This window comes from Toxorhynchites rutilus, chromosome 3 (assembly GCF_029784135.1).
Source record: "Toxorhynchites rutilus septentrionalis strain SRP chromosome 3, ASM2978413v1, whole genome shotgun sequence".
NCBI classification, from domain to species: domain Eukaryota; kingdom Metazoa; phylum Arthropoda; class Insecta; order Diptera; family Culicidae; genus Toxorhynchites; species Toxorhynchites rutilus.
Window position 1 is genome coordinate 222,932,974 of NC_073746.1, and position 12,326 is coordinate 222,945,299.

A 12,326-nucleotide genomic window follows, 5' to 3' on the forward strand; every position below is an offset into this window, starting at 1 on the left:
AGTGTCGGTTGAGAATTGAGTACATGCGTTATAAAGTCAAATATTTTTCTCCATCACCTCTTAAAAGATTATGAATATATAATACCCTGTATACTATTTACAATACGTTAATGGGTCCATCACCTCACTTTTAAGCGAAAAATACAGTTCTGTTTTTAAATTCGTTTCACCTGAATCCGGAATAATACCGTTAATAACATCGCCTGATAGTCGGCTCGCAAATTTTATGTTTTTTTACACTTTAATTCCGTGTTCTGTTCAATCATTTTCGGAACGAAACATCAATCATGTGTAATTGCGTGCGTCCTTTCAAGGAAGCGATTAATTTCCTCGGTCGCTCAATGTAAAGCGCCTTCTCAATCAGGAGACTCTTGTTTCACACTCGCTATGGCACGTACCAGTCACCCCAGCTTTTCGCGTTATTCGAGACTAACCATTTGATTTTTCTGGAAGGTGAAACCTTTGGCTGGGGGATTTAAACATGGAGTAAAAATTCCCGAAACTCGGAGCAACTGTGAGCAAAACAACTCAAATAGCAGCTAATAACAACTCTGATGATGAGAGAGGCACTTATCATCAAACTTATCATGCTTCAAATCAACATTCGAAACTTTCATCGATTCATAATAAATGAAACAATGTGACTTATTACCTGTAATAATAATGTTTGCTAGAGCCATATTTCACTATCGAATCGACCACGATATTCGGTTTTCGTTTACCATTTGGATGAATTTTAATATGATAAACATATATATTATCCAGCTGCCATAATCTATTAATAGAACCCCAGTAAACTCGTCATAATTGAACGCGAGCGAACTGTGTTGTAAGCCGCATACCAAAACGAGCCAATTTGATTTTTTCTTCTTCTCGTTCAATGCATACAAGTAATAACCGGCTGGACATCAAACATTGTGTCCGGTTCGGCTCGGGTAAACTTACAACCAATATTATTTTGGGCTTTTGTCAACCGCATCAACTTCAGTCTGGGCCATTGTGGGCCTCGAGTGCTAAACGAACGTTACATTTTGCAGTTTTCCTGATTTTGAGCAGAGTAACACAATGTATACATAACAATTTTTTTTTGAATTGAATTGTAAATTGAATGATTAAATATTGTTGTTTACTTCGTGAAATGATGTTATTTTGAGTCTATGGCGATTATTCGCTGAAAGGAAACCTAGTTTTCCAACATTTTTGGAAAGGTAACAATTGTTAGGAAGGTATTGGATTACTTCATTGTTCACGAGGTACGAAAAACGTATTGAAATGAAAATATATGCTACATTAGGAAAGTAAATCGAAAAGCCATGTAAAAAGTATCGAGAATCAGAAAGTTAAGATTGATCACAGTGCAAAAAAAAACAACAAAATCCTGAGAATGAATAATAGTCGTAGAATTGGTTTTGCTTTGTTTCCTCACATTGATCCATCTTATTCCTGTTTTAAAAATTTATCACGGAAGTTGATAGGAGACAGGAGTAGAAAAAAAAACATAAAATGCTAGTACAACGACTGCTAACGATTTAACGTCTCACTTCTTGAGGTGATCTAGCACATTACGTAATTCACTACTCCAACGTCGTCAGTCTGCATTATGTAAGGAGAAGTAATTTTTCATTTTCATGTCTGTTCTGTCCGACAACTTTTTTGCTGCCGCATTATATACGCACAAAGGGACCATCGCGATCCGAGCTCAGGTCGGGCAAAAAGGAGAAGTAAACCCCAAGATAGAAACCAACTGACAATCGGGTTGAGAAAGCTTGCTGTGCTTTCGCAAAAGTGGGATAATCCGGACCAATCTGAAACTGAGAGCTGCCGCTTGCTGCTGGCGATTAATCGATTCGCAATATCAAAAAAGCGGGTGAAATATATTGAAATTATGTCCGTGACAGTTTAATGTTTCCTTTACGTTTGAATAATGTTCCTACTAGTGTCTGCTTTGTCTGAGTCACGACACTGGAGGGAATATGTATAGGATGTAAATGGGGGGAGCAAATTCGCTCCTGCGAATTTTGGATACTGAACGAACACACGGGTATTTGCTCATAATGGAGGCTATGGTGAATGATAAATATTATGCCGTGCGAAAAATTAGAGATATTAGTTAACATAGATGAAGAGTGTCTAGTGTCTGTTTATTCATAATGTAACCCCTGTAACGCAATTGTAGTTTCTCACACGATTTCTCAACTCTGTTTCGGGTGGCAAGTGTCGAGATAATTGTTGTAGCACTACTGTATTGCTCTACCGTTATTGTGTCTTCTGGTGAAGGTGATCAACCACCAAGTTCTTCAAGCCTACCAATCATGATGAACCGTGAACGACTTGTCAACTATTCATTTATGCATTGTAACCTTGAGAACTGTGGATAAAATGGAAATGTGTTTGATTTGCATAGTTATCTTAGTTATCTATTTAATAAGATATAGAAGTTGATAAGTATCTCTTCTACACGTTCTTCTATGTACCACTATTTGAAACTTATCAATTCATTTGTAAATAAAGAAATGTGAACTATTCAAATAATCGAAATTCTTTTGTAAGAGCTGGTGGAAAAGTTGCTATCCAGTGTGAAGATGCAATGGGCTCAGGTTCAGTTTTCGTAGCGACGCTACAGAGTTCAGGAATTTGCATGAGTCGAAAAGAGATACACAAATTCGCATGCTGAAGTAGTAGAAGTTCCGCAAAATAAAATAATGAAAAACAAGTACCATCACTTAGCTGGATTGCTGATTCGCAGTTGTGAGAAAGTCGTACCTCAACTGCCTCACGGATTACGTGATCTGTCCCTTGCGGTTCCTCAAAAAATCATGCAAGGAAATGGACACCGATTTCATGTAGGTTGGTGTTTGTATAGAAATTTGTCAGATGACTCACGTATGCAACAATTCAATTTTCATATTTACGAATGAGACCCAGGTATGGAACTAGATGAGCTGATCCGTGATTATTTTGATGCAGACGATACTGCGCCCGGCTGGATAAACTATTAGGGGAGCCGCGGGTAAGACGGACAGTGGGGGTATAATGGACAGGTGGTTGATTTGTATAGTTGCTTTATGAATTTCAAATTTCTGTTGATGGGAAACCCTTTTACATGTTATTCTATAGTATTTAAACCAGGGGTTCTCAAACTATTTTGGGCAAGAGACCCCTTTTCCAGAATTAAGTCATACCTCAGACCCCCATAGCCTAATTTCTTTGAGAGTCATATATTTAGTTTTTTTCTTACTGACCAATTATCAATTTAAAAACACTGCAGTTAGTTAAATGAGTAAACTTAACGTAATTATTGAGTAATTGAGTAATAGAGTAATTATTTTCCCTTGGAGGCGATCTGGTGTAATGGTAACATCCGTACCTCTCACACCAAAGGTCACGAATTTAATTCTCACTCCAACATTCTTCCAAAAAATGGAAGTAATGTGACAAACCAGTCAAAAGTGTTGAAAGCAGGGTTACTACATATACAGAATAGTCTACAGATTTTTCGCAAAGATACATACGTTACAGTTTTTTTTAATTCAATTTAAAATATTAAATTTATTACATTGCATACATAGATACAGTAGAACCCCGATTATACGTGGTGCGGATTAACCGCGAAGGCGAGTTCCATAGTAAATCTACAGAGCTACCCGAAAGTTGTCAGTGAGAAGAAGGCACTTGCTCATATTATCTGACCACAAGTGTGCACGACCTTACAGATGGATAGTTTAATGTTAATAATTGTTGTAATTGTTGTAATTTAATAATTTCGTGTTTGCACCTCATTTTTAGCCCATTATCGCGTAATCCGCGATTTTCGTTATTCACGAAGACCTTGCCAGACTATTTCGAGGATAACCGGGTTTCTACTGTACCTTGATTTTAAAAATTTTGATCGGAACGCAACGAGATGGTTTAGCAAAATCTTGAGCGATTTGAAGAGCTTATACTATTCTTTTCGTTCAAAATAAAGTATGACCATAAACAATCCACCAATCGTATATTGACTCATTGAAACGTTCCTATAACTAAACCGATTATGCTATTCCTAAATATTGTTCTACCGCTCATCAATAACGTCAATTGCACTTTTCAATCAGAAAGTTCTGAATTATGCGAATGTTATAATGAGACAAGAATGTTATTGCTGATCATGTTGGGTAACTTATGTTTGGAGAGCGATTCGATGATGCTGACCTTGATGTGAAAGATTTCGAAGACTTTTTGAAGAAGCCTGAGGATTTTAAGCTTGTTATCGATACAGAAGAAGCTGAAAAAGAATAGGATGCAGCTAGGGAACTGACCTTCAAATCGATTTGTCGTGACTTCTATATTGAACTCGTGAAACAGATTTCAAAGCGATTTGATTTCAGCGATCCGGTTAATAAAACTGCGACATTAATAAACCTTCAAAATTTCGTCAATCTACCAAACCTTAATGATATGTTGCGCCAATTTCCTCAATTCGTTGAACCAGGTAAAAAACAGGGCTTGGATAACGGAAGCCTTAAGACGAAAATTACGGAGCAGAAATTGAGTAACTCAGATATAATTTAGTCCCAGCTGTTGAATGTCAAAAGGCGTGATGAGAAATTTTTGTATCTATTGCTAAGGCGGTTTGAAAGACATTTTTTGATTACATTCATCAGCGTGTGTCGAGCGAATATTTTCGTTTCACAATGCCAACTAAACGAAGTCCGGGAATCGGTTGACCCCCACAATTATAGACTCTATTTTGAAAGCGAAGAACTGTGTATCGGCTAGAGGAGGTCCGTCATGGATGAAATTGACAGTGAATTTGAAGGCACAGTTCCACAAAACCACGTATAAACATCATGGCGCAATTCAGAAGATTATGTGAAAACCGTTTAATGATTTAATTTGTTGTATTGATACGACTTTCACAATCCATAAATAAGAAAAATAAATTCAAAATGAAAATAAATCTTTATTTTGCCTTTTTCGGCAAGGTATCATGACGGAAAAACGAGAAGATATTTTTCAGCAATGTCCCACAACACAGGATACTGTGTTTTAATATTGCGTTGTAACCAGAACTTTGACAACCTTGGTTGTACTCCTGCTTGATCTCCTCATCTGTGCTGATGATAATCAACTTTTCTTGCATTGTCACCTTGGCTCATTCCATGGTTGTGGTTTAGTACGGAATTATTATCCATTGGGGAGTTTGGAAGATCCTAAAACATCATAGTAACGTTCTTGTGTAATGCATCCAAGTGAGTAACATATGATAATATAATATGGTGTTGAAGCTTTTGTGATAATTTTGACAAATGCAAAAACTGTGAATATTCTTTTCTGCGAAAACTTTGCTTTGTTCTTGATATTGTATCGATAAAGTTGTAGTCGTGACCATGCAGCTGAAACACAAATTCAAAAAAACTGAAAATCTTACTAAGCAAGAACCTCTTGGTGGTAGTCTAGCGAACTCCAGTGTAGAAGTAACTGAGTTAAAATTTCGCAGCTGAGCAAATAATCAAGTGAAGAATTGCTTCGAAGGTTATTGATAGCATTTATAATATACTAACTGACCCGGCAAACTTCATCCCGCCAAAAATTTGTTTTTGTTATCAATACCTTCAAATATTCACGTTTTTACTAAGCGCAAGTTCATGGATCAAATCACAGAACTGTTCATTGATGGATCTTCTAATCGACCCTGTTGAATTTACCGTTTACTATAAAATTCCTAGTACTTCTACCAAAACTCATCATTATAGCATCATATTATTTTCTGATACAATTCTCGTTCAAGGTTCTTCAACCACTTAACAACCACTTGTTATGTTAAGTGTTAATGTTTCTCCGTTACATGGAATAAATGTTTGATACAGAAAATATGATAGAATAAAGACAGCCCTAAATCGGGCAATTCTTTCCTCGAGTTTTGCTCTTATCAACATATTCGGCAATCCATTTTTATTGGTATAGATAGAAGAAGATAAAGATGTTTCGTTAGGGCAAACATCAAATGGACTAACAACGCTTGTCACTATGTAATTGTAGAACATATTGGAATCTAATTTTTCGAATTTTCCCTTTTTCCTTCAGACTTTTCCGAAAATTTTCAATTGTCATGTTTGATTGGAATATTTTGGGTTGAAATATGTGTACCATTTTTATGGGACCTCCTCTCCACTCCAGAGGAGGGAGGGGTTGCATACCATCATAGAAACATTTCTCATACCAAAAAACCCTCACATCCCAAATTGTGCTTGATTAGTTCTCGAGTTATGTAGGAGTTTGTATTTCATTGGTATGGCAGCCCCCCTTAGAGAGGGGGAGCAGTGTATTCATCGTAGAAACGTTTCGTGCACCCTAAAACGTTCGCATGCCAAATTTGGCTCCATTTTCTTGATTAATTCTCGAGTTATGCAGAAATTTGAGTTTCATTTGTATGGCAGACCCCCCTTAGAGAGGGGGGTGGAGTGTCTAACTACCATTTTATTTTTTTCCCTGTTGGATGTGAACCACTGCGTCCATTATTCTGATCTATTGTGGTATATCCCATTTTTTTGTACTCCGCTTACCTACTGCTTATTGATGAAGAAGTAGACTGAAAGCTATAGCGAGATAGGTGCCAATCAGGAATACTCTGTTTGATAAATTTTATAATCCTGATCGGCGACGCAGACCAAATTTCCTTGGGCTCCAGAATAGCCTTATCAAGGTATTGAAGTCTGCGTCTAGTTAGAGTTCCACAATTACAGAGCAAATGTTCCGAGGTTTCGCTTTCGGTATTACAGAAACGACAAATACCATCTTGCACTAAACCTATGTTTTTGAGATGGTATTTACTCGAACAGTGTCCTGTTATAAGGCCTGTGATTGTGCCTAAGTCTTTCTTATTAAGACTCAGCAATTGTTGAGTAATTTTAATATTCGGCGTGATAAATTTTTTTGACTGGTTAAGTTGTACCGCCAATCAGTTGGCTAACACTTCCCGGTCTTCCCAGTTCTTCAGCTCACCTTTCAACACACAGTAAGAAATTCCACAGAATGGTTCTGGACCAGTGAAAGGTGAGCTTGAGCCGTTCCTGGCAAGTTCATCTGCTCGCTCGTTTCCCTCTATTCCACAATGGCCTAGAATCCAGTACAGTTGTTCCGAACTTATCCGACTTAGTTGCCGTAAGAGGAGAATGTATTCCCAGACAATTTTTGAGGAGCATTTAAAAGCATTTAGAGGTTTAAGTGCCGCTTGACTGTCTGAGAATATGCAGATGTTAGCATGTCTATATTTTCTTTTAAGGCAGACATTTGAGCATTCTATTATCGCAGCTATTTCTGCTTGAAAAACTGTTGGCCAGTTTCCCATAGCTACAGAGATTTTTGTTCTGGGACCATACACTCCAGCACCTGTTCTGATTCCCATTTTTGACCCATGACCCATCTAACTACCATAGAAACATTTATTGCAACCTAGAATCTCCATATGCCTGATTAGGTTCATTTGCTTGATTAATTCTCGAGTAATGCAGAAATTTGTGTTCCATTTGTATGGCAGCCCCCCCTTAGAAAGAGGAGGAGGAGTGTCTAACCACTATAGAAACATGTATTGCACCCTAAAACCTTCATATGCCTAATTTGGTTTCATTTGCTTGATTAATTCTGGAATAATGCAAAAATTTGTTTTTCATTTGAATGGGAGCCCCCCCTTAGAGAGGGGGGTGGAGTGTCTAATTACCATAGAAACATTTATTGCAACCTAATCTCCATATGTCTGATGTGGTTTCATTTGCTTGATTAATTCTCGAGTAATGCGGATGGCAGGCAGCCCCCCCTTCGAGAGGGGGGAGGAGTGTCTAACCACCATAGAAACATTTATTGCACCCTGAAACCTTTATATGCCTAATTTGGTTTAATTTGCTCGATTAATTGTCGAGTAATGCAGAAATTTGTGTTTCATTTGTATCGTAGCCCCCCCTTAGAGAGGGGAGAGGTGTGTCTAACCACCATAGAAATATTTATTGCACCCTAAAACCTCCACATTGCAAGTTTGGTTTAATTTTATTGAATTATTCTCGAGTAATGCAGAAATTTGTGTTGCAATTGTTTTGCCGAGCCCCCCACCCGCTTAGAGAGGGGGGAGGATTGTCTAATCACCATAGAAACATTTATTGCACCCTAAAACCTCAATATGCCTAATTTGGTTTTATTTGCTTGATTAATTCTCGAGCAATGCAGAAATTTGTGTTTCATTTGTATGGCAGACCCCCCCCCTCAGAGAGGGGGGAGGGGTTTCAAACTATCACGAAAACCTTCCCCGGTCCCAAAAACCCCTACATACCAATTTTCATGTCGATCGGTTCAGTAGTTTTCGAGTCTATAAGAATCAGACAGACAGACAGACATCACTCCATTTTTATATATATAGACTAGCTAACCCGGCAAACTTCGTCCCGCCCATTTACTTGATTAATTCTCGAGTAATGTAGAAATTTGTGTTTTATTTGTATGGCAGCCACCCCTAAGAGAGGGGGGAGGGGTATCTAACCACCATAGAAACATTCATTGCACCCTAAAGTTTCCATATGCCTAATTTGGTTTAATTTGCTTGATTAATTCTCGGGTAATGCAAAAATTTGTGTTTCATTTGTACGGCAGCCCCCTCTAAGAGAGAGGGAAGGAGTATCTTAACACCATAGAAACATTTATTGCATCCTAAAACCTCCACATGCCAAATTTGGTTTCATTTGCTTGATTAATTCTCGAGTAATGCAGAAATTTGTGTTTCATTTGTATGGCAGCCCCCCCTTTGAGTGGGGGAAGGACTGTCTAACCATCATAGAAACATTTATTGCACCCTAAAACTTTCACATGCCAACTTTGGTTTCGTTTGATTGATTAATTTCCGAGTAATGCAAAAAATTGTGTTTCATTTGTATGGCAGCCCCCTCTAAGAGAGGGGGAAGGAGTATCTTATCACCATAGAAACATTTATTGCATCCTAAAACCTCCACATGCCAAATTTGGTTTCATTTGCTTGATTAATTCTCGAGTAATGCAGAAATTTGTGTTTCATTTGTATGGCAGCCCCCCCTTTGAGTGGGGGAAGGACTGTCTAACCATCATAGAAACATTTATTGCACCCTAAAACTTTCACATGCCAACTTTGGTTTCGTTTGCTTGGTTAATTTCCGAGTAATGCAGAAATTTGTGTTTCATTTGTATGGCAGCCCCTCCTTAGAGAGGGGGGAGGGGTCTCAAAATATCACGAAAACCTTCCCCGGCCCCAAAAACCCCTACATACAAATTTTCATGTCGATCGGTTCAGTAGTTTCCGAGTCTATAAGAATCAGACAGACAGACAGACATCACTCCATTTTTATATATATAGATAGATAGATAGATATATAGATATATATATATATATATATATATATATATATATATATATATATATATATATATATATATATATATATATATATATATATATATATATATATATATATATATATATATATAAGTTAAAGAAGTTAGGCCTTTGGGAAGGTTTTTAAAAAATTATAAACGAACTACCTCACTTGAACATCGAATTATGACTGACTTTATTCCTTACTAATTAGCCTGAGCTGAGTTCCCTAACGCGGCGTACGGTTATGCTGATTCTCCAGTTTGGTTCCGGTGAGCTCGATCGTGGTGGACTTCGACCTGGCCAAAGCGCTGAGCCTTAGGATTGTGTATCGAACGATAGGTCGATGTTTCGATGGGTCGTTGGTATCGATGATGTTGACGGTGCAAATATTCAGGTCGATGCGCCGTCAATGATGATGCGCTGTTTGTTCATGTGTCGCCCGGAGAACTGATGCGTTAGCTCTATTGGAAGTGGGTCACCGCTGTTGTTCGGTGGTTAGTTGATCTGTTCGTGTAGTACATGGGGATGTGGGTGTTAACTACTCTCTCCCTAATGAAGATTCGTCTCGAATCTTAAGTTGTTTTCTTCGGAGGTACAATTCGATGAGGCTGCTAGAATTGAAACCGCTGTTGTTGATTGTTGCATAGATGAACTTCTGCGAGTATCGTTGAAGTTGTTTGTGCTGGGTTTTCTAGTGATTTGTCTTGTTGGGTTTGATCTGAGGAGAGGGAAGATGTCATGCTTTTTGTGTTAGCATAGGGTTTTACCTCTGTTGATACATTTCGTGGTGTGGTGTATACTCCAATATGTTTCTTCAGGCTCATGATTGCCAATCCTATGATCATGGCTGCGAGTGGAATCAGGAATCCAATCGTAGTATGTTGCAGTGTTATGTGGTCTCTTTGCAGTTTATGGATGTGGTCTCGGTTTTCAATTCTAAGCAGGTTTACTTGTTGCAGATCAGGTTGGTTGAAGATTACTGTTGGCTGAAAGTTCACTCCAATTGTTGAAATAGTTCTGATCTCGTGATGATTAATTGTCCTCTTGTCGTCGTATTTGCTTCCATTGATTGAAACAGAGCAGTTTGGATATTTGATCAGTAGAGTTCCCGTTATCTGTCTCGATTTGATGTTGCAATTTGAATCCAGAAGAACGGATTTATCAGCGTTTCTCACGATCAGCGTGTGGTCGTCGATAGGCTTAATGTCCATTCCGATGCGATGTTCCTCGTAGGGGCAAGATGCGTTGATTCCTCTTAATGCGTTGTCGATACAACCGTCGCCTGTTAAATTCGTGAGCTCCTGTCTTTGGCAAATTCTATAATTTTCAACAATTGTACATTCGTTATTTATTCCTAGTGTCAGTGTTTTACTCAGAACAGCTGAGTTGTAGGGTGTCGATATAATTCTGTTTTTTCTTGGTAATGTTTCAAATCTAATATATTGGAACTTTTCTGACATAAATATTGGGATCTTGATCACAAATATTATTTTTGTACTTTCATGATGTGTTTCTATACTAAGAAATTCATAAATTTGGTCAATATTGTTAATGTGAATATTTTGTTCTTCTAACTTTTCTAGTACAAACTCTGTTTCATTATTGTTTAATATTGCCCTAGATAAAATCCCTATTTTCGATAGTTGTACAATTTCAAAAATGTCTCTTAGTTGGTTGTTTAGTAGATCTAGATTGAAAAATAGATCGTGAACTATTCCTTTTAAATGATTTTCATATTCTGTGTTTACGTTATTGGCAATTCTCGATATTCTTCTTAAAACCTCAATTTGGTTTTCATTTACGTGGCTAATTAAATTGTTAATTTTAGCTTCGAATTCCTGATTGATTCTGATTTGTCGGTTGTTGTTGTCAATAAGTGTGTTGGTTTTGGTTTTTGAATTTTCTATCGTTTGTCGGATTAATTGTAAATCGTCGTCGTCTAAATTGCCGGTCAATGATTTGATAAACGTTCCTAATGGGTTTAAGAGTCCTCGTTTCTGTCGGTGTATGGGTTTCAACTGTTTGTAATTGTCGGAAATTTGTTTCATCCTAATGTCCAATGTTTTAAGGTATGGTTTCGTGAAATTTTGTCGTTCGAACTGGTGTAACGTATACTGGAGGTTGGTGAAACTACTTTCGAACTTTTCCAAATCCACGATGTGGAGATGGAAATGTTGAGATGTGATAATCTTCGCTTCTCTCTCGCTAAATGCTATTATTCCATCATGTCGTGAGAGGTCTGTTATCGTCACTTCTGCTGTAACATCAAGGGCTAATCTGGAATAGAGAAATATGTGAGTACTACTTTGGGTTTCGAGACGTCATTTTCTTTGACGTCTTATTTTTGTTTTATGTATCGTTCTTCCATTCTGATCTTGGAAGGTTTTTGTGTTATCTCTTGCGATTTGATATCGTTTATACTTATCCTTTGTTTTACTTTTGACCCCTTGGCGCGCGACGTATACAGTTTCGTCCACTTCCAGTGATGGGTCAGCTTCCTTGTTTTTGTTGTGGTGCTGTAAATCTTGTTTTTGTTTTTTAATGAGAGCTAATGTTGCTTCATTGTATATTTCATTCCTTTTCCTAACAATTTCTTCAATGTTACTCGGTCTCACCTCTCCCTCTTTTATTCCAAAGAATACTTCTTTGGGTCGCATCTTGGTTGAAGAGTGAATAGTGTCGTTATAAAGTGCTACAGTGACTCTAAACAACTCTTTCTTACTTAATCCCTCATGTTTCGATCTACAACAGCGAAACATTTCTGCAATTGTTGAGTGAAATCGTTCAACGATTCCATTCACTTCGCTTTAAGTTCCTGAAGCGTTTCATACCCAATAAGGCCGTGGAAAAAATTATGAAAATCAAAAATATGAAATTTGAACGATTTATCAGTTAAGTCGGGAAATGGATTGAAGTCGACATATCGTTCAATTTTGTGAGTGCCTGAGATGTT